General features: G+C 64.8%; 1 protein-coding gene across 1 annotated transcript in view; it reads right to left on the reverse strand.

Moving 5' to 3' along the window:
* The window catches only part of EIPR1 (EARP complex and GARP complex interacting protein 1), a 46,894-nt gene extending 22,952 nt beyond the window's left edge, over positions 1-23,942 (reverse strand). The window contains exon 1 of the mRNA XM_084235719.1: positions 23,909-23,942. The gene's annotated coding sequence lies outside the window, so the exon portion shown is untranslated. The remainder of the gene's footprint in view (positions 1-23,908) is intronic.
* Between the last annotated feature and the right edge of the window lie 666 nt (positions 23,943-24,608).

The raw sequence follows: 24,608 nt of genomic DNA on the forward strand, positions 1-24,608 counted from the left end.
GGGAGGGTGGACGGGGCAGGGCCTGCCACGCTGTCCCGAGGCCAGTGGTGCAGGGACACAGCTCAGCCGGAACACTGCCGCAGGGGCCCGAGAGGAGCAAGAGCCGGAGGCGGGACTCGCCCCCAGCAGCCCAGAGATGCAGCCTCAGCAGAGCCTGCAGGGGCCAACAGGGTCTCGGGCCCCCTTGGGCTTTCTCATCAAGTGACAACTAACTGAGGTGTCGCTGGTTTATAACACTGGTGACTTAGGGGTACAGCTTACCCCTCACACCAGCCCACCACCCAAACCCACCGCCCTCCAGCACCGGGCATGGGCCCGGCCCGGCCCTGCCCCACGCCCGCCGGCAGCCTCAGGTCTGCAGGGAATTCCAGGGGTGCTCCGCCCCTGCTCAACCTAAGTTCACAGAGGCAGCGCCCCCTGACTGTGGGGAACCCAGTCCCCCAGGACACTGCCCCAAGAACACACCACCACAGCTCAAAGGCATGGCTGTGCCGTGTGGAAAGGGAAGGTTGGATGCCAGTTGTGAGGGGCTCAGCACCCCCACCCCATGTGGCCATGAGTCAGGGCACCTCAGGGAGGGTGGCGGGTCCAGCGTGGCTTCTCCCCGGCTCCTGTGGGTGGTCAGGAGGGCAATCGCGCCACAGGCAGTCCCCAGGCACACGCTCTCCGCGGACAGCACCGCCAGTGACAGGGAGGCCAGTGGGGGCACGGAGAACTGCCCGACTCCCCAAACACAACCACAGGCCGCTGTGCAGGTGGTGGCCACCCCACCACGAGGGTCAGCTGGCCCGCGGCGTGCAGGTGGGTGCGTGCTGGCTGCCCAGCAGGCAAGCCTGGGCCAAGACCACCCGTGCGCTGCTGCCAGAGGCACTGGCGACGCTGACACAGGCCAGTGTTTCTGAGCACACCAGGAGCGTGCCCAGCCTCAGGCAGCCCCAGCAGCAGGGGCAGAAGACACAGGCCTGGCCAGGACCCTCCCAACGCTGAGGCCAGCACCCCAGGCGCCTGCCCACACCAGCTCGCGGTCAATGCCTGGTGGGCATTCTGGCTCTTGCCACAGGCCCCTGCGTGGGCCGTCCGCACCTCAGCCCAGGGAGACGTGACCCCTCCGCACTCCCGGGACACCAGGGTGACCTCCACGACCCCAAGGGCGGCCTCCTGCCTGCCCAGCCTCTGCAGACCAGCCCTGAACTGGCCAGGGCCGCAGTCTGCGTCCAGTTCTCTGTACCCAGGGGGCTGAAGCCCCTTCTCCCGGAGCAACCTCTGCTCTGGAGACTCTGCTCGGGCCCAGGACAGCAGCAGCGCCTGGACCTGGCCCTGCAAAGGACTGTGTGCAGGCAGTGCTGGCAGGGACAGCCTGAGCACAGACCCAGCGGCCGCATTTCCAGGTGGGGAGACTGGAGGCAAGGCCTCTCCTCCCACGAGCCTACCCCTGGTGTGGGCCATGGCCCCCGGGGCAGTGCCCTCGGCTGCTCCAGGACCAGGGACAGCGCCCGGACCCAGCCAGCTGCCCCTTGGGCGGAGAAGGTTCACTTCCTTTGGCCCCTCTGCCTGCGTCCCGACTCTGCATCCCACTGCCCCCCGCAGCATGGGCTGTGGCTGTGCCTGCCGGCCAAGCTCGCCGCGCTGCTGTGAGGCAGCACCCGCCACGTGAGCACCCCCGAGGAAACACGGCGTGGACGGTGCCTCTGAGACACTCCGGAGGTGTCAGCGAGCGGTGCCGGCAGCTGGACGTCTACACAAAGCCCAGGTTGGAAGGGAAGGCTTGAGACGATTTCCCTCCCGGTGTGTTTACTAACGTTTCCTCACAGCTACGGCCTCACACGTTCTGGGGCTCCTGGTTCTAGCAACGCAGTGAACTGCGCGCTCTGTGCAGCCTGCAGGCACCCCGTGCTGTCGGGACTGAGGAGGCCGGCCAGGACACAACCAAGGCGGGACTGCGGGGACAGGGGGACGGCGGACTGCCTCCTGTCGAGTAAGGCCTGGAGGCTTCCGTGGACCTGGCCACAGACGGCAGCTCGTTCTCGCAGAGAAGGAGCCCAAGGGGACAGCCGAGGGGGCACGCCCACCTCCCGGCGCCAGCACGGATGTCTGGCCTGCGACCTGCAGCCGCCTGGGCTCACAGGCCTGGGCCGAGCCATAGCTCCGTCTGCCCAGACGCCCGCGCCAGGAATTGAACTGAAAGGAGCCCCGGGCTGCTGGCGGTGCGGGCACTTTCCAGATGGTGAGCTGCTGCCTGGCCCCTAGACAGCGGGCCCGCAGGCCATCCCCGGGAACGCCAGGCTCAGGGCGGCCAGCAGGACACAAGTGTCACTGGCCAGACCGAGCCACAGTCGGAATCCCAGTGCTTTCGGTTGCTGGAATCTCTCGCTATTTCAAAAATACAAGCTGGAATCAAAAACCCGAGCAAGCAATAAGACTACCAAAATTTTCCACAACTGTTTCAAAAAGAACCAAATAAGGTCCCTAGGAATAAAAATTTCGATGATTGAAATAAATAGCTTAGTTGGTTGGCCACGGAGCAGCAGGGTAGAGAGAGCTGGCGGGGTGAGCCATTTGGAACGGAGACGTTGAGAGAGCAGCGGAGGCAGTCTCGGCACGGGCGAGGTGAAGCCTGCGGCCGGCCCCGCTCCGGGCACAGGCAGGGCCCGGACGGCTTCCGCCTTCCCGCCAGGCACAGGCAGGGCCCTGCCAGCTACCTGCAGGGGGCTTCCAGTTCCTTCTCCAGAGACAGAGAGTCTAAAACTAGAAAGTGTGGGAGATGCTTTACGGCAGCAGTTGACATAAGCAGGGGGGAGAAACGGCCCCCGCTCAGCAACAAGGCCTGGACCCCGCAGCCAGGAGGGTGGCTCCCGGGCTTCCAGCCGAACGGCCGTCCGAGGAGGCGGCCTGCATGGCCACTCGCTCCCTGCCGCCCGCCCACTTCACAGAGGCTGGCTCTGCTGCCCGCCGCAGTGTGCTTCCTCCCTTAGGGATCACAGTGCACGCGCAGCACTCGGAGAAGACAGAGGGGGCCTGTGGAGAGTCCCCGGGGTGTAGCGCCCGCATCCAGCTGGGCACCAGCCTGCCCTCCCTGAGGCTCCCGGGGTTTCTGGTGGCGTGGGTTTCCTCTCCCCTGTCCCTGAAATGAGGCTTGGCGCCCACTCAGCAGGGCAGGTGGAGCTGGCAGGATGGAGGCTGAGGGCAGAGGCGCACCCCAGCCAGCCACTGCCCAGAGGCCAGCCCTGGGTCCCAGGCTGCAGCCCAGGGGCAGGCAGAGGCCCGAGAGCACCTGCAGCAGCCAAAGCGCCAGCGACCGCGCCCCACACAGGCTGCTGGGACCACTGGCCCAGGGAGCCAACCCCGGGCAGCCCTGTGGGCAGCTGCAGGCACAGAGACAGACAGATGAGCCGGGAGCAAGCCTCCGTCTGAGCCTCACCCTGAACACTCCTCTGCAGAGCAGCAGTACATGCTCATGCCCACAGCATGCCCAAGAGGGCGCCCGGCACTGCACCCGTGGGCCCTGGCCACTGGGCACCAGCATGCCAGCAGTGGAGAGGTCAGGGGAAGAGCAGGCGGCCTCACACCCCATGGCGACTGCCCCGAGGCTTCCCATGTCCTCTCCTTAAGGGGGGCCAGACTCCCCCGCCCAGCCGGCCTCCGCCCACCGGCAAGTGCCCTCCCACGGCCCAGCCGAGACGGACTGGGGTCTCCAGGGGCCAGCGCTCCAGAGCAGGCCCAGCTGCAGGGACAGGGCAGGCGCCAGAGCACAGGGCGCGCAGACCCTGGCCTCGGAGCGACACTACTTTGGGAATTGGTGACATTCGTGGACGCGGTTTCCCCTGCGTGGTGGCCGGCCCTGCCCCGGGAGCACCGCGAGCGCCAGCCCAGACAGGGCAGTGGCATGTCCCAGGGTCGCCGCCGGCAGGGCCGTGAGAACGCCCGCGCCCGCCCGTCAGACGCGATGGACACGCCCAGCCCTCCCTGGCGTCGCCCTCACGCTCTCATGAGCTGCACCCCCTGTTGATGAGTCTGGCACCCCACAGACGGGCGGCCCCGCTGGGCAGACGCCGCTCCCGCCATTTCAGAGGCTGCTCTGCGGGCCGAGCGAGTGGCACCGGGCGCGGACCGGTCGTCCACCTCTGACGAGACAGAAAATTTCGCGGCTTTATTTTGGAATCAGACTCCACACAGAATCTGGACTTGCAGGGGCTGGTCGGGGACGACAACGAGCCGACCTCGGTGTGACAACCTGCTGAGGAAGTCGCCGCGTGACGGCTGTCTCGGGAGCCGGGCACCCCGGGAGGCAGCTGGTGCGGGTCGCGGCGCCCCGCCGGCAGCTGGCAGCCTGCGTGACAGCGGTGCTTTGGGGAGCAGCCGGTAAATCGCTGCCCCTTCTCACCTTTTCAGTCCTGTCACTTGAGCTGTCCCCTGCCTGGCGCTCCAGGGCCATCTGGCTGCAAGCCCTGCGTCTCCCTGGTGACAGGGCCTGACAGCGGGTGAAGCCTGCCGGCTGGGGCTCGCCCTCCGCCCCCTTCCTCGGCCCTCGTGCTTGGCCCTGCGTGGTCCCGCCCTGCCGGCTGGGGGTGCTCAGGCGCGGGGCGCCCAGCACAAGCCAAGGCCAAGCAGAGAAACTCTGTTTCCCGTGCGTTCAGGTGAGTGGGTTTTCGTGTGAATCAGCGAGAGCCACGCGCATGGCAGGGCTGCTCGCCACGGAGAGGCCAGCGCTCAGCTGGGGTGGACGCTCGGGACCCTCCGCCTGGGGCCGGCGCTGCGCACTGTCCACCTCGTACAGCAGCCCAGGCAGGAGGGAGGTGACGGCCCCGGACAGGGCAGCCCCAGGGCAGCACGTTGGGCTGGCTGGGCATGCAGGGGGGCACAGTGACCAGGAAGCCAGGAGGTGGGCAGCACCAAGCCAGCTGAGCTTGGCGATGACTCGGGCTGGCCAGGGCTGGCCCTCCCAGTGCACACCCTTAGCACGAGGTCCTGCCGCAGCCCAAGGCCTGGTCCGGGGTGTGATCCTGCCCAAGGCCCAGAAAGCCCCGGGGAGGGGAGGGGGCGGCCTGCACACGGCCTGCACACGGGCATTTTACACTGAGGCTGCGGAGAGAACCAGGGAGGACGGGACCCGCATGGAGCAGGGAGTCCCAGCAAGTCAGCTGAGCCTTCTCCCGGGCTGGGGAGGAGCGGATGCCGGCCGGCCAGGCTGGGCGGTGGGCGCTGCTCGGCCTGTGACGGTCACCCGGGCAGCACCCAGGTGCCTTGAGCAGCCACGCCGGAGCTGAGGAGGCAGCTGCGCTGCTGGGAGGGAGGCGGCAGCACCAAGTGCCCAGCAGGGCCCACCCGCGGGCCGGCTGCCCAGCCTCGTGCCCGGGGCACTGCGGCCACCCCGTCCCCACCCTCCCTCCTGCTCAACCTTGAAGCCTGAGCGCGGATGCAGCGGCCCGAGGCCGCGTCCTGGCGGGCGTGCTCTGACGGGCCGGGGCAGAGCCAGCTGGCTGCGCCACCCGTTGCCCGGGGAACAGCCGCTGAAGTGTGAGCTCGTCCCGCTCGGAGGCCGCCGCGCGCCGCTGTGCGCGGGGAAGCCCAGCTGGTGCCCATTAGTGCTCGCGGTGTGCGGGGCCCGCGCCAGCTCCGGCGCCTTCTGCACACTGACCGCTCCCCCAGGCCGGCTGAGGAGCAGCCCCCCGCCCCGCGGAGGAGAGGGGGCGCCTGCAGAGGAGGCTCAGGGGCACCTCGCTGGCCTCGGGTGGTGCCCGCCGCTCCAAGAGCCCTGCAGCCCTGGACGCTGGCCCGTCCTGACTAAGCCTGACCGGCCCCTCACCTCACCCACAATGGCTCAAAACGAGGGGGTGGGGGGGACCTGAAGACACCAGAGTGAAGGCAAATGTGTAGCACGCCTGTGTGACCATCGTCTCTGGGGGGCTGGGGGGTGATCACGAGTCACGCGCTGGCCACCCTTTCACTGGCAGCCCCCAGCTCTTCCCGTACCACGTGGCCGCAGGCCTTGTCCTGGGCGCCTGCCCCCACAGCCGGGCTGCAATCTCTGCCCGGGCGCCCAGACAGCGGAGGGGTCACGGCGATGCAGCGGGGCAGGTGGCGCTGGCGCCCCACGCACAGGCCGTGGCCCAGGGAGCTTGTGCTGGGCAGGAAGGCGCAGTGCCCAGGGGGGCGGCCGCGCATCTGCTCTGTGCCCGGGGTGCTGCCCAACGCTTGGGTGCTGGTCTGGGCAGCAAGGCGGTGCGCCCAGCCCACGGCAGCACCAGGTGCTGAGCTGGCACCTCTTCCTTCCCTCGCACTTGAGGCCCCCATTCTGCCCAGGGCCGCCCACTGCCCTTCCCACGCCGGGTCCTGGGGCCCACGGACCCCGCCTGCCTGCACCCTGCCCCCCCCCCACCGGTTCTCCCCTTCTCTTTCTTCCCACCCCCGGGCACAGGGTCCCAGAACCTCCCCGCGCCCCTCCATGTGGGGAGCCGGGGAACGCCTGGGGCCGGCACACAGGTGCACGGCGGCCTCCAGGAGCCACACTCTGCTCTGCCCCGCTCGGAGGTAGCACCGCAGCAGCCTGCAGGTGACGTGCGTGCACGGGCACCGGCGGCAGGGGAGGCATGGAGGGGTGGGCGCGGGGACCCCCGGGCTGCGTGCAGGGACTGGAGCGTGCTTCTCCCCAAGATGACCCAGGAAACAAGATCTCCACGGAGGACAAACGCTCAGCTTGACCTGCCAGAGAGGCCTGCATGTGCATGGAGAAAGGACCCCAGCCAGGCCCTTCCGCTGCCGCTGACGACAAGCACGCAGCCCCCCTCCGCCCTGGGGCAGCCGCCTCCTGCCCACAACGTGGGGGCTGCAGTGCCCGCAACGTCTGCCTCCGCCTGAGCCAGAGACCTCAGACCCAGGGTGGGGAGAGGAGCGGGGGTTGGGTGGAGGGCCCAGAAGCGGAGCCAGGCCTGTTCTGCACAGCCCCCCCCAGACCTCGGCAGGGGAGGCAGGTGGAGACGCTCACTCTGCTGTGTCACCAAAGCCACAGGCCCCAGTTCTTACAAGCCTGCGGCTCCCTGGGTCTCCCCGCAGAGCCGGTGCCCCAGACCCCAGCAGGAGCGCTGGCGCCAGCATCTCAACGCCCAGCCCATGAGCGAGGGGCCTCCACCCGCCCGAGGCACGCCAGCGACCCGGCCCCGCTGCGCCCTGCCCGCCATGGGAGGCATGCCCCCCTCAGCCACACGCCGGGGCACCCATGACCCTCCACCTTCCGTGGAGCTGTGCGGGCCAGGCTGGCCCGGGAGTGCGGGGAAGCCTGGGGCAGAACCCTCACTGGAAGCCCCCGGCGTGCATCCCGAGACCACATTTCCACCTTGGGAACCTGGGGAGCACTTCTGGACGCCCTCCTAAAAGGCTGTGTGTGGGCCTCCCCTGGTGGCGCAGCGGCTGAGCGCTGGGCTGTAGGCTGCCCGCAGCCTCTGTAGCGCCGGTTCGTTCCCAGGCCGCTGGCGAAGGTCCCACAAAAAAAAATAAAATAAAATAAAAAATAAATAAAAGGCTGTGTGCTGGGGTTGGGGCCTCCTACCTCCCCCGGTGCCCGACGGGAGAACGGGCCCCGGAGCCCACAGACAATGTGCCCAGAGCCAGTGCCCTTATGTCCATCCACCCAGGCCATGTGCACGAAGTGGGGGGCCGGCCCAACCCCGACCCCAGGGTACGCCAGGCTCCCCACGCCAGGCCTGCTGAGTGAGGGCACGTGAGTTCCACGGGGACAGGGGCAGGCCAGGGTGCAGGACGGCGCTGGCTGAGCACAGGGTGGACGCACAGAGCAGGGCACTCGCTCCCTGAGGTCATGGCCGGCCAGGCTCCGTCTCTGCTAAGAGGAGGAGGAAGCTGGGCCCTCCCACAGGGACCCAGGCTGGGGGGCGTGCAGGACTCGCTCGCCACGGCTGCCCCGGCTCTGTCTTTGCCCCCCACCCCCTCCACGATGCGCCCCGGTATCTGCACTCCATGGCCCCGCCGCATCTCTTTTTCCTCTCACAAATTTGGGGGAGAGCCGACCCTGGGAAATGACCGAGGAATTTAATCAGAGGAGGTAATGGCAGAGCCCCCGGGGAAAGGCTCAGCGCCCGGCGGTGGTGGCCCTGGGGTCCGTGGCTGCAGCGCTGCCGGGCTGGAAGGAAGCGCCGCCCCCGGCTGGGACGCCTGGGCCGAGGGGTGGGGGAGGCCGAGCCCAGCGGGCCGCACAGCTGTTCCACAGGGCGCTCGGCCCTGTCCCCCGCGACCTGCACGCGTGGCTTCAACTGCTGGACACAGGAGGTGCCCATGAGGGAGGGAGGCCAGCCCCGTTGCTTAGCAACAGGCTCCCCCACCTTCTCCCGAGGACGAGGCCGCCCCGCCTGGCTCTGTCCCCAAAGGACTTGAACATCCCATGCCCTCAGCCGCTGGCTGCCAGCTGGGGGCCCCCAACACGGGGCCCCCCAACACAGGACACGCCCAGGCAGGGGGCATCCCCCAGACACGGGGCGCAGCCGCCAGGGTTTGCCAGCTCACGGCCAGCCACGTGTCAGCGTGTGGCCCCTCTCCAAGGAACTGGAGACTGAATGAAAATTTCCGAAACCATGAGGGCACCCCGAAATGTGCTTCCGATCCAGGGCGCAGGTCCTCAGTCTGCCTTGAGGGCAGAGGAGGGTGCGTGAGAGGCCCCGGCCGGCGGCACTGGTTTTCCACGGGGGAAGCCCAGGACAGCCTCCCACCCGCTGCCTCCCTGGCACCCACCGCCCCGGGGGCTGCCTCCCGAGGCCTCTCGTCCTCACCCCCATCAGGCGGGCCGGGAGGACGGACCCCCGAGAGGGCACCGTCCGTGACCACATGACAGCCCGGTGTCCACCGCCTGCTCCGCTTTCTGGGGTTCTAGCGGCCAGCTTTGTCTCCCCAGGCAACACCCTGCGCGCTCAGCACCCCTTTGCTTCCACCCCCCACCCCCTCTCCCCCGCCCCCGGGCTCACCAGTGCTGCCTCTTTCTCCACCCTGTTGTCCTCTCATCCAGTCTGGGGAGCCCCAAACTCCACAACCCAGAACAGCAGCTTCAGAACAGCCTCCTTTGTGTGAGGGGGCGGCGTGACCGCGGGCCCCCAGGCCCCTCCCCGGCCCAGGCAGGGACGGCCCGCTGAGAACCGCCAGCCGCCAGACCTGCTCTGGCTGAGGCCCAGGAGCACCACGCACCCCGCTCACCAGCCCGGCTCCCCACACGTGGTCAGGTGTCCCCCAAAGATCACTGAGCCAAACTGGTCTTTCAGAGCACGCCGGCATCTGGCCAAGCACCAAGCAGGGCACCCTAGGCGCCCCGGAGGAAAAGCGGTGGGCGTGAGGGGGACAGTGCTGGAGCCCCGGGGGGGGGGGGTGCTGTGACGGAGGGTACTGTGGAGCGGGACACTTGGGGTCCCTCTCACTTGGGGTCCCTCACTTGGGGTCCCTTGGGGGCCCCCTCATTTGGGGTCCCTCTCACTTGGTGTCCCTCTCACTTGGGATCCCCTCATCTGGGGTCCCCCTCACTTGGGGTCCCCTCTCGCTTCGGGTCCCTCTCACTTGGGGGTCCCCTCATTTGGGGTTCCCCTCACTTGGGGTCCCCTCTCACTTGGGGTCCCCTCTCACTTGGGGTCCCTCTCGCTTGGGGTCCCTCTCACTTGGGATCCCTCTCATTTGGGGTCACTTGGGGTCCCCTCATCTGGGGTCCCCCTCACTTGGGGTCCCTCTTGCTTGGGGTCCCTCTCACTTGGGGTCCCACTTGGGGTCCCTCTCGCTTGGCAGACCGGGAAGACTTGCAGACATGCTGCTGCCACCGGAGCAGAAAGACGCTGTGAGGCGTCCGGGCCGCATCTGCGGCGCGGTGTGTGTGGGAGGGGGCTGGGGTTCCGCACTCGCTCTGGGCGGGGTCTACACTCTGACCAGGCTCCCGCTCGTGCCCGAGAGCGCCCCAGCTCTGTGCGGAGGAGGACATGCGGCAGACCCGAGGGGCCCCAATGGGGATCTCACCCCGCCAGGCCGAAGCCGCGGCCCCCAGCAGGGACACCCGGCGCGTCCACACGTCTGCGACCGGGACCTCGTGGAGCACCAAGGGCAGGCGCCTTCCCGGTGCCGATGCCCTGGCTCCGAGCCTCGTCACCGGCGCCCTGACGCCTCCGAAGGGCCGACGGCTGCTGGCCAGGCGCACGTGACGGGGGTGCCCGGCTCTCAGGGCGCTTGGCCTCCCGGGGCGCGTCTTCAGAACCGGCCCACTGTGCGCTGCTCTAGCTCCTCCAGCCCCACAGCAACTGCAAATAGGCGCCCCCTCCTTTGACAATTCGGGGTGCTAGAGAACACCCAGTCCCCAAGCGCTATGAAGAGCCGGGCTCTGGTTCTGAGGTGGAGCTGCGCTCACAGGGCAGGGCCGCAGGCTGCTCTGCAGGCGGCAGACGCCGCTGGGCGGGGGAGACGGCCGTGCCCCCCGGGCCCACGTGTGGCATCCCCCCGCCAGGGGTGGGGCTGGGGCCCAGGGCTGGAGGAGCCCTGTGAGGGGGCCGGCCACCCCGTGCAGGGCGGGCCTAGCAGACCCGGGTGCCAAGCCGGGCGCCGCAGGAAGGCTGCGCTCAGGGCCCTCTGCGGGGCCTGTTCCGGCAACACCCAGGGGTGAAGGATCCGAGTGCTGATGAGAATAACACAAGAGGAGGCCAAGGCGGAAGCGAAACGTTTGGCCAAAAATTTAAGATTAAATACAGCACTTCGAGGCCGAGAGCAGAAAAGAGCTGCCGCAGGAGGAGGGAAAAACAGGAGCAGGTCTCCGCGCAAAATGAGAGGCGCCTTCGCGACTGAGAAGAGACTGAGACAACAAAGCCTTCCAGCCCCGGCAGCCCCGGGCGAATGGGAACCCGCCCCTCGGGCTGTGCTCCGGCGCCTGCCCCCCTCACAGGGGCAGCCCCTCACAGATGCAGCCCCTCACGGCTGCACAGCCGGCTGCGCACCCGCCAGCACAGACCTGGGCCCCAGCTGGCGGCCCACGAGGCTCCAGGCCAGGCCTCCCCACGCGGCGGGAAAGAGCTGCCTGGAGGGAGTGACGGGGCCACCTCCGCTTCCTCCCGAGACCCCCGTGCCAGGTCCCCAAGCCTTCCGTGTCCCCAGACACCCCCGCGAAGGGACATCGGCAGACACCACACAGACCCCCCGGGAAGGGCCCTATTTGACAAAGCGAACGGCGGCCCCCGGTGACACGCTGAAATGTCAAGCCTTCATCATTCCTGCTTTAAGTGGTGTTTTCCCTCTTTCTTTTTAAAAGGGAAATTAAAAATTCACGTAATAAACATTTACCAAATATTTGCAAAGCATAAATGCAAGAGTTTCCCTGTATCACGGTGACTGCTTTCTCAGAACTTTCCAGCAGCAACATGAGGGCCTGGGGCGCCAACCCTGCTGACGCCCCTTGCACGTGCAGCTGATTCCCCGCAGGGGCTTCGGACGGGACCAACACTGGACAGCAGGTTCTCCTGGTGGCGGGCAGGGCCGGCAGGGGCGAGGTGCCTGACTGCCCCTGAGCTTCAGCCCGTGGGCAGTGCGAGCACCGGGAGCGGGTGGGCGGCAGGCGGAGGAGGGCCTGTGGAGGGGTGTCCACGGGGAGGGACGCAGACACAGACGCCGGGCTGGGAGCCCACGGGGCGGGCGAGGGTGCACAGACGCCGGGCTGACAGCCAGAGCTGCGGGCTGGTCCTGCCCCGAGGGCGCTGAGTGTCCCCGGGCCTGACGCCACCCAGAGCGGGGACCACCGCTCTCGCCGCACACTGGGGGTGAGGAAGCAGCAGGGCATATCTGGGCCCCCAAGGCGGGCGTCTGGGATCCGCCTCCCAGGTCAGCCTCACGCCAGAGACTACCACACTGCTTTGCGCCTGAGGCCAGGGGCCAGACGTAAGCGCTCTGGCACAGCGCCCGCACTCCCCTCGCCACGACTTACTGCGTCCTGGCGCCCAGAAGCAGTCAGGGTGGTACAGAGAGTGGGGGCAATGAATGCCAATAAAATGTTATTGGCAAGGGCCTCCCTGGTGGCACAGAGGGTTGAGCACAGGGCTGTGGAGCTGTCCGCAGCCTCTGCAGCACAGGTTCGATTCCCGCCTGTCTCGGGGAGTTTCCAACATGGCACAACAGACCTCCCGTGTCGCCCGCTGCTCCCCTCAGCAGTGTATTTTGGTCCTTCTGCCAGTTCTGCTCCCTGCTCTGTCTCTGGTGAATTCTCTCACCCCCCGGCACCTCTGGCCTGTACCCCAGTGCTTGTATAAATAAATAAATCTTAAAAAAAAAAATTATTGATAAGACGGGGCCGGGGGGCGGGGGTTGTCTGCCAGACCATGAAAAGGTTTTGTTTTGTTCTATTTTTTTAAGGAGATGCAGGCAAACCCCTCACTCTTTAGCCTGTCACTCACTCACCAACATTTGGTCGACGCCCACTGCACCCCAGGCCGGGACCTCCCAGCGCAGGGCAGAGCTGCGTTTCCATGGCAGTGACCCAGAGGGAGGCCCGGGGCCTGCAGGAGGGCGGTCCCCCACACAGGATGCCCTCGCTCCCTCCCCCGCACCACAGACCCCCCCCTCTGAATTCAGGAGGGGAGCCCGTCCCCCTCCGGGGGAGCCCAGACGCCCAGACAGAAGGCAGGACACCTGGATGCCCAGAGCCGGGCAGCGGTGCCGAGCCCGGAGGCATCACCGCTGCACAGCGTGCACTCCTGCGCCACTGGACACAGCTGCGTCTCCCTGACCTCGGCCGCGGCCCTCCCGCACGAGCCACTGCCCAAGGGCGCTGCCTGAGCACCAGGGTCCCCTGGGGGCTGCGTGTGGGGTGTCTCCTGACCGCACCAGGCACAGAGGCCCATCCGGCAGCCATCATAGAGCTCTTGTGGGAATATCCATGCTCACACCTCCATGCTCACACTTGCAGTCACACTCACACACGCACTCAGGGGCACGGCTCTCTGGCCAGCGTGCTGGAGTCGGCTCAGCACGTGTGTCGTGACCGTGGGACCTCGGGAGGTAGGAGCTCAGCCTGCACACTCACGCTTACACACAGTGGACAGGTGAGATGCTGTGGCCTGCCCGGGGTCCCTCCCCAAGCCCCTCAGTTCACAGCTACGTACCCCAGGAGGGAGCCCGGCCGGGACCGACTAAAGTCTGAGCCGCGGGCGCTGGTGCGTCCCGGGGGAGAGGTGGCTCAGGTCAGCAACGCCCGTGTCTTAGCCCAACCCGTGAGGCTCCATGTTTACAGAGTGTCCGGCGCGTGCTGGGGCGGCCTCCCACGGCGGGTGTGACCCCTGCTCGCCCTTGACGGCGGAGGCCAGCATGAGGGTCTGACCCGGGAAGTTCTGCCTGAGATTCTCCTGCCATCCAGCCTCCCTCCAGCCCTTCTCCTCGATGTGACACCTGCGTTCTCCTCTTCTGCACGTGTGGGGCTCCAGCGTGGGAGACGGTCTGGGCCGCGTCTTTCCTCGGACCCTGCAACGCCTGAGTCTGCTCCCCAGGAGAGGCCAGTGGGCTCCAAACTCAGCAGAGGGTCCTGGTGCGGTCGATGGAGGCACCCCCTGGGCTAGAGCTGGTCCCGGCCAGGGGTGTGGAGGAGGCCGGAGACCAGCCTCTTCCAGCTCCCTCACAGCAGACGAGGCAGGGCCCTCAGACCTGCGGAGGGCCGGCCACAGGGCAGTCGGTCGGGGAGCACCGAGGCCAGCAGCAACGTGAGGGAAGGTGCCTCTCCTGCCGGCAGGCGGCCGTCACTGAGGGGCTGGGCCAGGCTCACGAGGCGGCGAGACAGCTCAAGCAAGCACGTCACCCCAGCTTGAGAACAGAGCGGGCGCAGGGACAGTTTTCTGGCCTCTGGGGTTGGCTCGCGACCCCAAGTCTCAGCTCCACTCAGAGGCTGGCCTGACTATCGCCCAGCGTGGCACGAGGTGGGAGGAAGGTAAAGCCACGCACGGCGAGAAGTGACCAGACGCTGGCCGCACCGTGTCAGGCTGGAGGTCACGCTGCTTGGCGGCTGCGCACAATCGGGGGCGCCATGTGCTTCAGCCACCCCAGCGGCTCTGAGCTTTTGGGGACTCGGGTTTGCCCGCTGAAATACCTTGGGTCTTGGATGTGACAGATGCTTCCTTGGGAATGCGAGGGAATAAGAACATATTTAGAAAGTCCAGTCTGAACCCCTCCCTCGGAAACCAAGGTCAGGAGGCCAGCAGTGGGGGCGCAGCTGAGGGCTCACCAGGCACGCAGGGCGCCCCAGGGCAGAGGCCCCAGCAGCAGGCAGAGCCCGCGGGGCTTCCTAACGGGACCCCCGAGCCCACACTGGCGCAGCAGCCGCCAGAGGGGAAGTGAACTCAAAACACCCCACACGGATATCCCCCCATGACCGGGGTTCTAGACGGGCCAGCCCGCCGCGAGAGGCGCTGGTTTCCCTGAAGCCGACCGCGGCGAGTCTGACAAGGGTGCCCCAGGGACGGAGCCTGAGCGGGGGCCTCTGCTGGCTCTCAAGACTCCTGGGGCGCACAAGGCACAGGCGCCTCGGATCAAAGAGAAAGCTGGCTTCAAAAGGAGAGAAAAGGTTACAATTAAAATGTGGGAATTTTTCTCCGGGTGATTTCTAGAAGGTGCTAAAACACGTAGGTGGAAAGCTGCAGCCCGCAGGTTCGGAGACATTGAAAGGCCATCCTGTGAAGGGGAGACCTGCAGTGTGGTCAGGCCAGCTCAGTCCCCGCATACACGTGTGTGTGTGTGCACTTGTGTGTGAGTCGTGTCTGCATGCACGCATACAGGCATGTGTTCGTGGGCACACACATGCATATACGTGTGTGCACAGACGTGTGCGTATGTGCTTGTGCCCGTACGCTTGTGTGTGGGGGCGTGAACGTGCACAAACACACGAGCATTACACACAAGGCTGCGAGTGCACGCACACGTGTACGCAGCGGCGGTGGCAGCTCTGCCCACGGTGCCGGCCGGCCTCAGGGTACAGACCCCCGCCGTGGCGTCTTCCTTTCCATCCTTCCTCTCCCTCGCTCCCTCCCTCCAAGTTCTCACTCTCGCGTTTTAAATGCACAAACAAAGGGGGCCTTAGGAGCCCCGCGCTGCCTCTCTCAACTGAATAAAAGCCGGTCGGGACCACGATCTCCCCTGCCTGCAACACGCGGGGATCCCCAGGGCGGCTGCGACGCCCCAGGACTCACAGGCCGTGAGCTGAGGTTTTCAGTCTCGCGAGGGCCGCCGCCCGGTGTCTGCAACCCAGGGAGAGCGAGGACAGGCGCGGCCACGGTGCGGTGCTGACCAACTGTGTCGGCACAGACCCGACGGCCACGCACACAGAGGACACTTGAGGGAGTCCGTCGAGGTGGCGAGGGCAGAGGGGTTGGGCAGAGGGAGACGTCTGAGCTTTTCTCAGAGGGACGTGATGTCCTGTGCACACACACCGCGACGCCAGAGCAAACACCGAGGAGGCCTGACAAAGACAGACACTCAACACTGCGGTGCGGACGCCTCATGCACGCGCCCGCGGGAGGGCAAGGAGAAAGACCAATGAGGAACACGGAGGAAACACATGACAAAAGGCACACCAAAGCCAGCCCAGGCTGCTGACTGTAGAGGGCCCACAGCCAGAGGCCACGGTGGGGACACACACACCCAACTACACCGTCTCCCCAAAGCTCACCTCCGCGTGGGAGCACCCTGGCTGACAGCAGCGGGGTGCCCAGGGCAGGTCACCCCAGGCACCTGCTCCCAGTGGGGTGAGGACTGTTTTTACTGCTCTCCTAGCAACACCCCTGCAGTGTGGCAGGCGGTAAGCCGTGGCGGGCACTGGGAGCCACCCAGGAGAGAAGCGGGGGACCCACCAGTGGGGGCTGTGATGCGGGCAGCTTCAGGAACGCACCCCTGTGGGCGGGTGAGGCGGTGCACCCGCGGTGCTGGCCCTCAGACTGCAGCAGAAGTGGGTCAGGTTTGCAGGACCCTGCCAGCGGACGCATCCCCTGGGCACAGGAGGACCCAGATGCCCCCGACAGGCGAGCGTACCCACTGAAAAGGGTGCCAAGGGCAGCCGCCCGCTCTGTCAGAAGGACGAGGGGCCTTTGGCTGTCAGGGCCTGCCTGGGCTCACCCAGAAGGGAGGCCAGAAACAGGCTCGGGGCTCCCTCGAGACACCACCAGAGACGGGCCTGCAAGGTTTTCTTCCCTGCAAGCTGAAGAACACAAGTGGCTTCCAAAGAATGAGGTAGAGGATATACACAGACCTTCCCCTGTTACAGCTCTGAAAGAAACAGCAGTCATGTCAGCCAGCGCTCAAATGCCTTAAAGAGCCTTAACAATTTAAAATTTACACATACATGTAACACATAAAGATATTTCAGGTGCAGTTGTGCTTGGGAATAACATCTCTCCCAGGCATGCCAATTTCCGTAGATTATTTCTATCTATTAGAGTTTGGGCACTGCTAACTGCAATGACTCTTTTCCCAAAAAATTAGATTTTTTTTTCAAATTAACAAATGAGTCTAGTTTCCGTCACCAGGGGAGTCACCTCTGGGGAAGCGACAGATTTCCCTCAGACACGGCAGCAGCGGGGTGCGGGGAGGCCGGGCCTTCACACCCAGGGGGCCGGGCAGCGCCACCGTGTGGGCACTGGCACCACCGGACGCACCCGCTGCGGGAGCCAGGGTCTCGGCCAGTGGAAACCTCGATCTCGTGTGCTTTATCTCCAGCAGACCAGGGGGAAAACAGATTTTATTCCCCTTGGCCTTGAGTTACACACTCTCAAATTAAGCTGATTTTCAAAAAACAATATAGGATTTTTCAAAACACCCTAATGACTAATTCTGCATATCGCAGTAACTCTCCCCTATCCTTCAGCTGAGAAACCTGGGCTCTGCCATGTACAGACATTTTTAGAGATAACTGATACAGGATCTGGAAATCTCTATAGATCTCATCCTGATGCCATTCCATTTCAGATCAAAGTATCTTATAAATGAGATTATAAAGCTAAATTCTTTATTGATTCCCCTTTCGAAATCAAATGGGAAGGTTGTGCAGAGACCCTAAGTCCTAAGCTCCCAGTCACTAGCTTCCCGTGGCGCGACCCAGCCCTCGCAGGAGAGCCCAGGGGTGTGGGTCACGAGTGCACAAGCTCAGCCGCTGCCCACATGCCTGGGGCCGGGAGCTGTCCTTTTATTTAAGGAAAAAAGAGACATTAATTCTCGAGAACGTGTGGGCTCCTGAGGGCTCACAGCAAACAGACAGGGGAGGGCACACCCGGGTGACCCAGGAGGGGCACATGCAGGAGACACAGGAGGGGCACACGCGGGAGACCCAGGAGGGCACACCTGGGCAACCCAGGAGGGGCACACTCAGGAGACACAGGAGGGCACACTCGGGAGACACAGGAGGGCACACGCGGGAGACACAGGAGGGGCACGCGCGGGTGACCCAGGAGGGCACACCCAGGCGACCCAGGAGGGGCACACTTGGGAGACACAGGAGGGCACACTCGGGAGACACAGGAGGGCACACTCGGGAGACACAGGAGGGCACACACACGCACGCCAGTGTAGGAGGAAGGCAGATGGGGCGCAGAGCAGAGGCTGGGGCTGACCCCGAGGCGAGACGGACAGGACAGGCAGAGATCTGGATCTGGAGGAGGAGCGACGCGGCCGAGGAGACCGACAGGAACAGCAGCCTGGGCAGCAGAAAGCAGCTGGCGGGGGTGGCTGGGGGGATGGAGACAGAAGCCAGGCCAGAGGGGGCGAGGGTGGAGGAGGGCGGAGAACACGGTACCTGCACTGACACACTAGGTCGCCAGCCTCCCTCAGACCCGCCCCGCTTCAGAGGCCCCCCACGGGGCCAGAGCCCGGCTGAGCTTGAGCACAGGGAAGTAAGGCTGGCTTCAGGGGGTCTTGGCTGCTTGGCCACAGAGCTGGTGACACCGGGCAGGACAGCTCCCGCCACCAGCAGGCCAGGCAGAGGGCATCACAGGGGCAGGAGCAGGCGCTGTGGCCCGCCACAGGGAGCTGAGCGAGCCTGAGAGGCAGAGCAGAGCATCTGGGTCTGAGCATCAGGGGACCAGCAGGAGGGAGTGACCGTGACAGCTGAGGAGAGGCTGAAGGTCAGTGGAGAGAGAGGAGAGAAAGGGCTCCTGAGGGCGTGGGGCTGGGGCAGAGGCCAAGAAGGAGTCCTGGGCAGTCTCCAACCTTCAGCCCCATCAGCAGGGACACAGAGCCCTCCCCGCGACAGCCCCCCCGGCCAAGCCCCCGGGGAGTGGTGTCATGCCCTGAGCCGCTGGGACCAGGAGGCTTCTGCGAGCGGGTCTGTCCTCTGGCCCGGAGCACGCTTCGGCCACAGGCTGCTCTGTCAGCGCTCACGCTTCTAATTTCCCAGGACCCCGCGCCGGCACCATCTACAGCCTTCCTGACATTTCACCTTCCTCTGCTGAAAAATTCATTGCAGCCGGCGTGCGGCCGCTCTCTGCGAGCTGGAGGCCGGAGATTGATTCTGCTGCCGGTAACCAGCTGCCACTCGCCACCCTCGCTGGGGTCAGGACGAGCGGAGCAAGTCACCAATTACACAGACGTCGGAAAGCCTTCATCCATCAGCCCTCCTGCCACATCTCTTCACCATTACTCTCCAGCTTGGGCTCACAGTTATTAGGTTTTAATTTTAAAGACCCTCTTCTGGTCTTCCTGAAATTTCACCTGCATGTTGAGAAGCTTCTCTCATTTTCACAGCACTTGCAGCTTTTTTTAAAAGACTATTTTTGCCTAGTTTTAAGTCTGGTGAGTCACAGGGTCGCAGGGTGCCATGAAAGGCACTGACCGGCAGGGGTGAAGTACCTGCAATCTGTGAGCACAGCCGGAGGCTCCAGTGTCCTACCCCCCAGCTCAGCCCCAGGTCAGTGGGGGATCCCTCCTCCTTCCACCCTCGGACCCCCAGAGCTGGCCGATGTGAACCTGCCCTGGCTCTGGGGCTAGAGCTCACTCAACTAACCCTTAGAGCCCCGGCTCCCCAGGCCCAGCTCCCACTGAAGGGAACCAGCCCTCATCAGGCCTGGAATGCACACCCCAAGAGGCCCTGCTCTTTCTGGGAACCCAGCACACAAGAGCCCTGCCCTGCTGTCCAGCTGCAGCCCCACTGCCCAGTCCTGGGCTAGGCAGCTCAATGCCCCACCCCTAGCCCCCACCAAGGTGAATTTCCACCCCGGAGCCCCCAGCACCTCCCCCAAGGCAGCAAGCTCAGAGGGAGCCAGGATGTTCCTGGTGGATTGCTCAAGACACGCCTCACCAGGCCACGGTTCACCCAGGCCACGGTTCACCCAGGCCACGCCTCACCCAGGTGACGCCCCCCCTCCACAGCATGCCTCCAGGCAGGGCCACAAACACCCAAGCCACTCCAGGAAGCCATGCCTTCCAGGCCAACTAGGTCTAAACGGTCTCAGCAAAACAGATCACCAGCCTTCAAGGTCTCATCCAACGTCAAAAACACAAAAGCAGACCACGTGCCAGCCGCCCCCTGCTGCCTCAGGGGTGAGCAGCACAGAGAAACCACTGGCACAGATCAGCAAGAAACATTCACCCTGAAAACCCAACCAGCTGCAAGCCCCAGCGCCCCTCCCCCGTGAACAAAGGAAGGTGGAATCCAGCAAGAAGTGGTGACTCCTATTGTTTAACCAGCAGGCTGCAGGGTCTGTCAGGGCCCCAGCACCGAGGAGGCGCTTCAGGAATCACAGGGAGGCCCGGCTTCCCGCCAGGCCTGGCCCCACGGGACCCTGCAGCTAACTGCTCCTGCACCCCCCCCAAAAGAACGGCTGGGCACAGGGCAGATCACGAGCCGTGGAAGAACACGGCAAACAACACATCTGGGGCTGCAGGCAGAGTCTGGCTCGGGGCTTTTTACAGTCTTGCTGGAAAAATTAATTCAAATTGGGCTTTGTCTAAGCACCCCCTCGTGGGCTGAAACCTGGAGTAAAGGCCGTAAAGAAGGAGAGCTGATAAATGGCAGGGCGTAAAGCTGCACGGGGGTGTCCAGTGGGCGCTCTGGGACCAAGTTTTATTTAACATCTTCATTAGTGATCTAGAAGGAGCAGTAAACAGCACATTAATTAAATTTCCAGATGATGCTACATTTGGAGGTGCTACAGAAAGTCAAAGAGGACAGAGAAATGCTACAGATGGGCTCCGAAGAGGTTACAGGAGTGTAAGAAACAGCACAGGCTTCAGTCTCCAAACAGAGAACTAAGCGTGACACCCCACGGCCCAGGACGCCCTCACCGCCCTCTGCCGGCCGCGTGCCAGCCCCGCCTCCTGAGTGCCCGGGCCCAAGCCCGCAGATCCAGGGGGCTGGCGGTGCCCAGGTGACCGCGACAGTCACAGTCTCCCTGCCTGCTCTCAGGCCTCGGAAGGCAAAGGACTCTGGGAACGGGCCACCCAAACCAGCAACCCAGATCAGGAAGGCTGCCGTGCAGCTAGACGCCCGACACCCGTGGCAGTTCACACGCAGGCGGGTCCCGCGCGGGGTGTCTGCAGAGACAGCCACCGCACTCTGAGCCTACGCAAGACGCGCCAGGGGCTCGGACTGGAGGCTGTGCCCGCGCAACACACTCAGGGCTCCGAGGCGTGCCCAGACACGGACGGCGCTCGAGGCCCCTGACTCGCTGGCTGTGCGACCAATGTCACGGCATCAGGACAAGCATCTCTCAGCAGAGGCGACGAGCACATCTCACCCTTCAGGAAAGTTTGAGAAGAAGGAAACTCTACAGCAAGGTCTAGCTACAGAACCCCGCCCCAGAAAAACAGCCCTGAAGCCCGTGGGACAGGCACCTGCAGCCGAGCACACGCACACGGTACACGCAGCCGCCTGGGCAGTGACCGGGACACACGCCTGCTCTTCAGCCATGGAAGACCGAGCCGGGCGGCCAGCTGCCCCACACACAATGCTCAGCACACGACGGTGCCATGGGGCCCACCCTGGAGGACAGACAGAGAAACTGTGGCACGCACACGCACACCCATGCACACACACACACGTGCACGCACACACAAAGGAACATCATTCTGCCATAAGCAAGGAGAGAGTCAGCCACCTGCGGTGGGTGGCCCCCGAGGGCCATTCTGCTCCTGAAGGAATCGGACAGAGACAGATGCCACCGGCGCTCAGCGGGCCCTGAGCAACAGCGCACGGACACCGCGACCGGCGGCGAGCAGAGGCTGAGTGACAAGGGGCCGCCTCACCCCGCTGTCAGATGGCCGTGAGCGCTGCCGGGACGTGGCGACAGCTGAGTGCTCGGGGTGACAGCCACTGAGGGGTCTCGGGGCTCTCCTTTCGAGAAAACACTCGCAGCTATGTGAGTGCCGCTGGTGGCTGAGCTCTGGGCGGCCGGGGCGCACTGTCCGCACCTCGCACCGTGACGCCATCCCCCGCGTCCCAGGATGCTGCGGGCGGGGAGCGGGGCTGCTCAACAACAGACGGGCGACTGGCGGGAGCACGGCCCCTGCGGCCCGGCGGCCCCAGACATGGGTGTCAGTCACCCACCGGCACATCTCACACGTCAACGGGGTGCAATTGGGGAATGCCCTTGAGCATGACCTGCCCCACACCAACCCTGCCCCACCATGGGAGCTCCATCCAGGCTGCAGGCGCCCGCACCCCACCCGGCCGCAGAGCCCAAGCCGGGGCATCCGCCGGGCAGCGGGGGGCACAGCCGCACAGGGAGAGAACGCGTTTGTCTCGCAGGCGACATTTGTCACTGATGCGTCACGTTAACTGGAACAGGCAGCAGGGAAACTGGCAGTTTACGGCAAATCAGTCACAGTCTCCACACCCTCGAGGAGACGCCTCTGCACAGAAGGGCCGGGGGAGCCCCACGGCACAGCGCGCAGGCGCCCCCACCCTCCACGGGGACCCAGTTCCTGCAGGCCCCAGCTGAGGGGCCCTGCTGGACTCAAGCGGCACACCCAGCACGCACTCAGGGCACACACTCACAGCACACCCAGCGCACACACACTCAGGACACCCAGCACACGCTCAGAGCACACGCTCAGAGCACACCCAGAGCACACATGCAGACCACACACCCAGAGCACACCGAAAGCTGCCCCCACCAGACATGTCACCTGAGAGTCACTTAGCCCCAATGTGTTGGTTTCTTCACCCGTGAAACAGGGACCCCAGTAAAGATGGACAGTGGCCCCAGCAGAGATGGACAGTGACTCCGAGGAAGCAGCCAGCGCGCGGCTCCCATCCCCGCAGCCATCACCTGGCAGATTAGAAGGTGGCAGCTGTGGGTGCTGTCAGGGCTGGGCCCTGCATCGTCGTCTGCCTTGAGGGGTAGGGGGGGACCCCTGGGGGTGTGTGGTCTGATCTGAAGAAGAGCTTGAGCATTTCAGCTGCCTGACCTCCCACCAGCTCACTGGGACTCCCCGGGACAGTAGAGGGGACCATCCGGCGGCCGTGGTTTCCCGGCCAGCAGTTGCCACTCGGGCTGTGCAGGGGGTTCAGCAGGGTCTTAGTCACAAAGACACCCCAAGGGAGGTTTCTTATGGGCATGAGTCCAGCTCTCTGCACTGGCCGACAGGCCGGGTGGAACCCTCTCAGGGCGAGGCGCCGCAGTGGGACAGCCACTAACTTGCCTGTTACAATAAAGGGCACTTTAAAACAAGTGTCAAAACCAAGAATTATCTTTGCTCTCCATCGTCCTTCACCCTCCGCCCAGTAGGGTACGAGGGCATATCAGGACTTATGTGGGGGTGCAACGAGCAGCTTAAAATAAAAGGACCCCCGCTGGCAGCCGCCCTCCTCAAAGTGCAGGGCCCCTGGGCCTTCTTTGCCCCTGTCCCTGAACTGCAGCCCCCCAGGGGCAGCCCACAGGGTGTGAGACCCAGCCCAGAGGCCTCTTGATGAAAAGGTATGACCACACCTCAATATGGCCACAAGCAGAGACGAGTCCACCGTAGGGACGAGGAGGCGTGTGGGGTCGAGGAGGCGTGTGGGGTCACAGCAGCTGGGGGGACAGTCCTCACAGTGCATCACGCACCCCATTAAGAAAGCATGGGGCTGGGCCTCCCCGGTGGCGCAGCGGTTGAGCGCTGGGTTGCGAAGCTGCCCGCGGCCTCTGCGGTGCCGGTTCGATCCCCGGCTGCTCCCCGGCCACCGGAGGAGGGTCCCGCATGGCGCACAGACCTTTCCTGCCGCCCGCTGCTCCCCTCAGCAGTGTCCTTCGGTCCTTCTGCCTGCTCTGCTCCCCACTCTGGCTCTGGTGGATTCTCTCACCCTCCCGCGCTTCTGACTGTACCCAGTGCATGTATAAACAAACAAACAAACAAATAAATAAATAAAACATGCCTCCATAAAAAAAAAAAAAAAGAAGAAAGAAAGCAAGCATGGGGCTATGGGAGACTAATCTGCACAGCCCCAACCTACCGGGGCGCAGACAGAGCAGGCCCTGCAGCCCCCAAGCAGGCGACGGCGCAGCAGGCCCGCGAGTGCACAGTTCAGGAGCTCTGGAGAATGGACGAAGGAGGAAAGCAACTTAGTGGCCGCTTAGCCTAAGACACACAACCTCTTCGCAGCGTACGTGGCACGAGCGGGGCCTCTCCTGGCCAGGAAGTGGCAACCCGAGAAGGGGCGGCCAGTTGGGATAACAGGGCTGGCAGGGACGCAGGTGAGGAGCCCCCAGGCACAGCGGCCTTGGGGCCAGGAAGCCTCGTTCCAGTGCAGAGCATATGCTGCTGATGGGCACCTGCAGGGGGGCCTCGAAGCCTCGCCACTGCCACCACCAAGGAGCAGAGGTTTCACGCCTCACTCCTGGCACTGAGAGCTGGGCCAGGCACCCCTACTGCTCAGGAGCCCGGCCGGGCACCAGCCGGAGAGCACGGCCCAGAGGCTCCCCCAGGCCCAGGCCCCGTGGACCAGACTTACTCTTGCTGTAGCAGGTGGCCAGCACACCCTTATCCGCCGGACTGGCACTGATGTGCCAGATCTCGCCCACTTGATGGAGGAGGACATTTTTATTTATGATGTTGTTTTCGTCATCGAAGTCTATGATGTGGATCTACAGACAAAACGAGAGAGCAGGTCAGGGCTCAACCCCCGCCCTCATTGGACGCAGAGGTGACAGCAGCAGTCAGCGTGCCTCGCCGCCCTCCCAGCACACAGCAGACGCCTCGGCTCCAAGACCATGTCACTGCTCTGCTCAAGGGCAAAGCCCGATGGGATCTGAAAGGGCAGACCATGGAGCAGGCTGGCCATATAGCAGGCCAGCCGCTGCAGCCCTGGACCACAAAGGCTCTGCCGCGGGCCGGCACGTCCAGGGCCTGACACTTGCAGACCCACATATGCCCATGGGGAGGGCCGAGCCAGAGGTGACGACAAGCTTTGCACTCCTGGTGGTTTTAGTCTATGGCATGAACTTTCTCCTCAAGTGCTGCTTGAAAAAGCAAGAGCACGGCCTTCCTGGTGGCACAGGCGGTTGAGTGCAGGGCGGTGAAGCTGTCCGCAGCCTCTGCAGCGTGGGTTCGATCCCCGCCGGCTGCAGAGATACCCACATGGCGCAGCAGACCTCTCCTGTCTCGCCCGCTGCTCCCCTCAGAAGTGTACTTCGTCCGTCTGCCTGTTCTGC

This window comes from Talpa europaea, assembly GCF_964194135.1.
Source record: "Talpa europaea genome assembly, chromosome: 6".
NCBI classification, from domain to species: domain Eukaryota; kingdom Metazoa; phylum Chordata; class Mammalia; order Eulipotyphla; family Talpidae; genus Talpa; species Talpa europaea.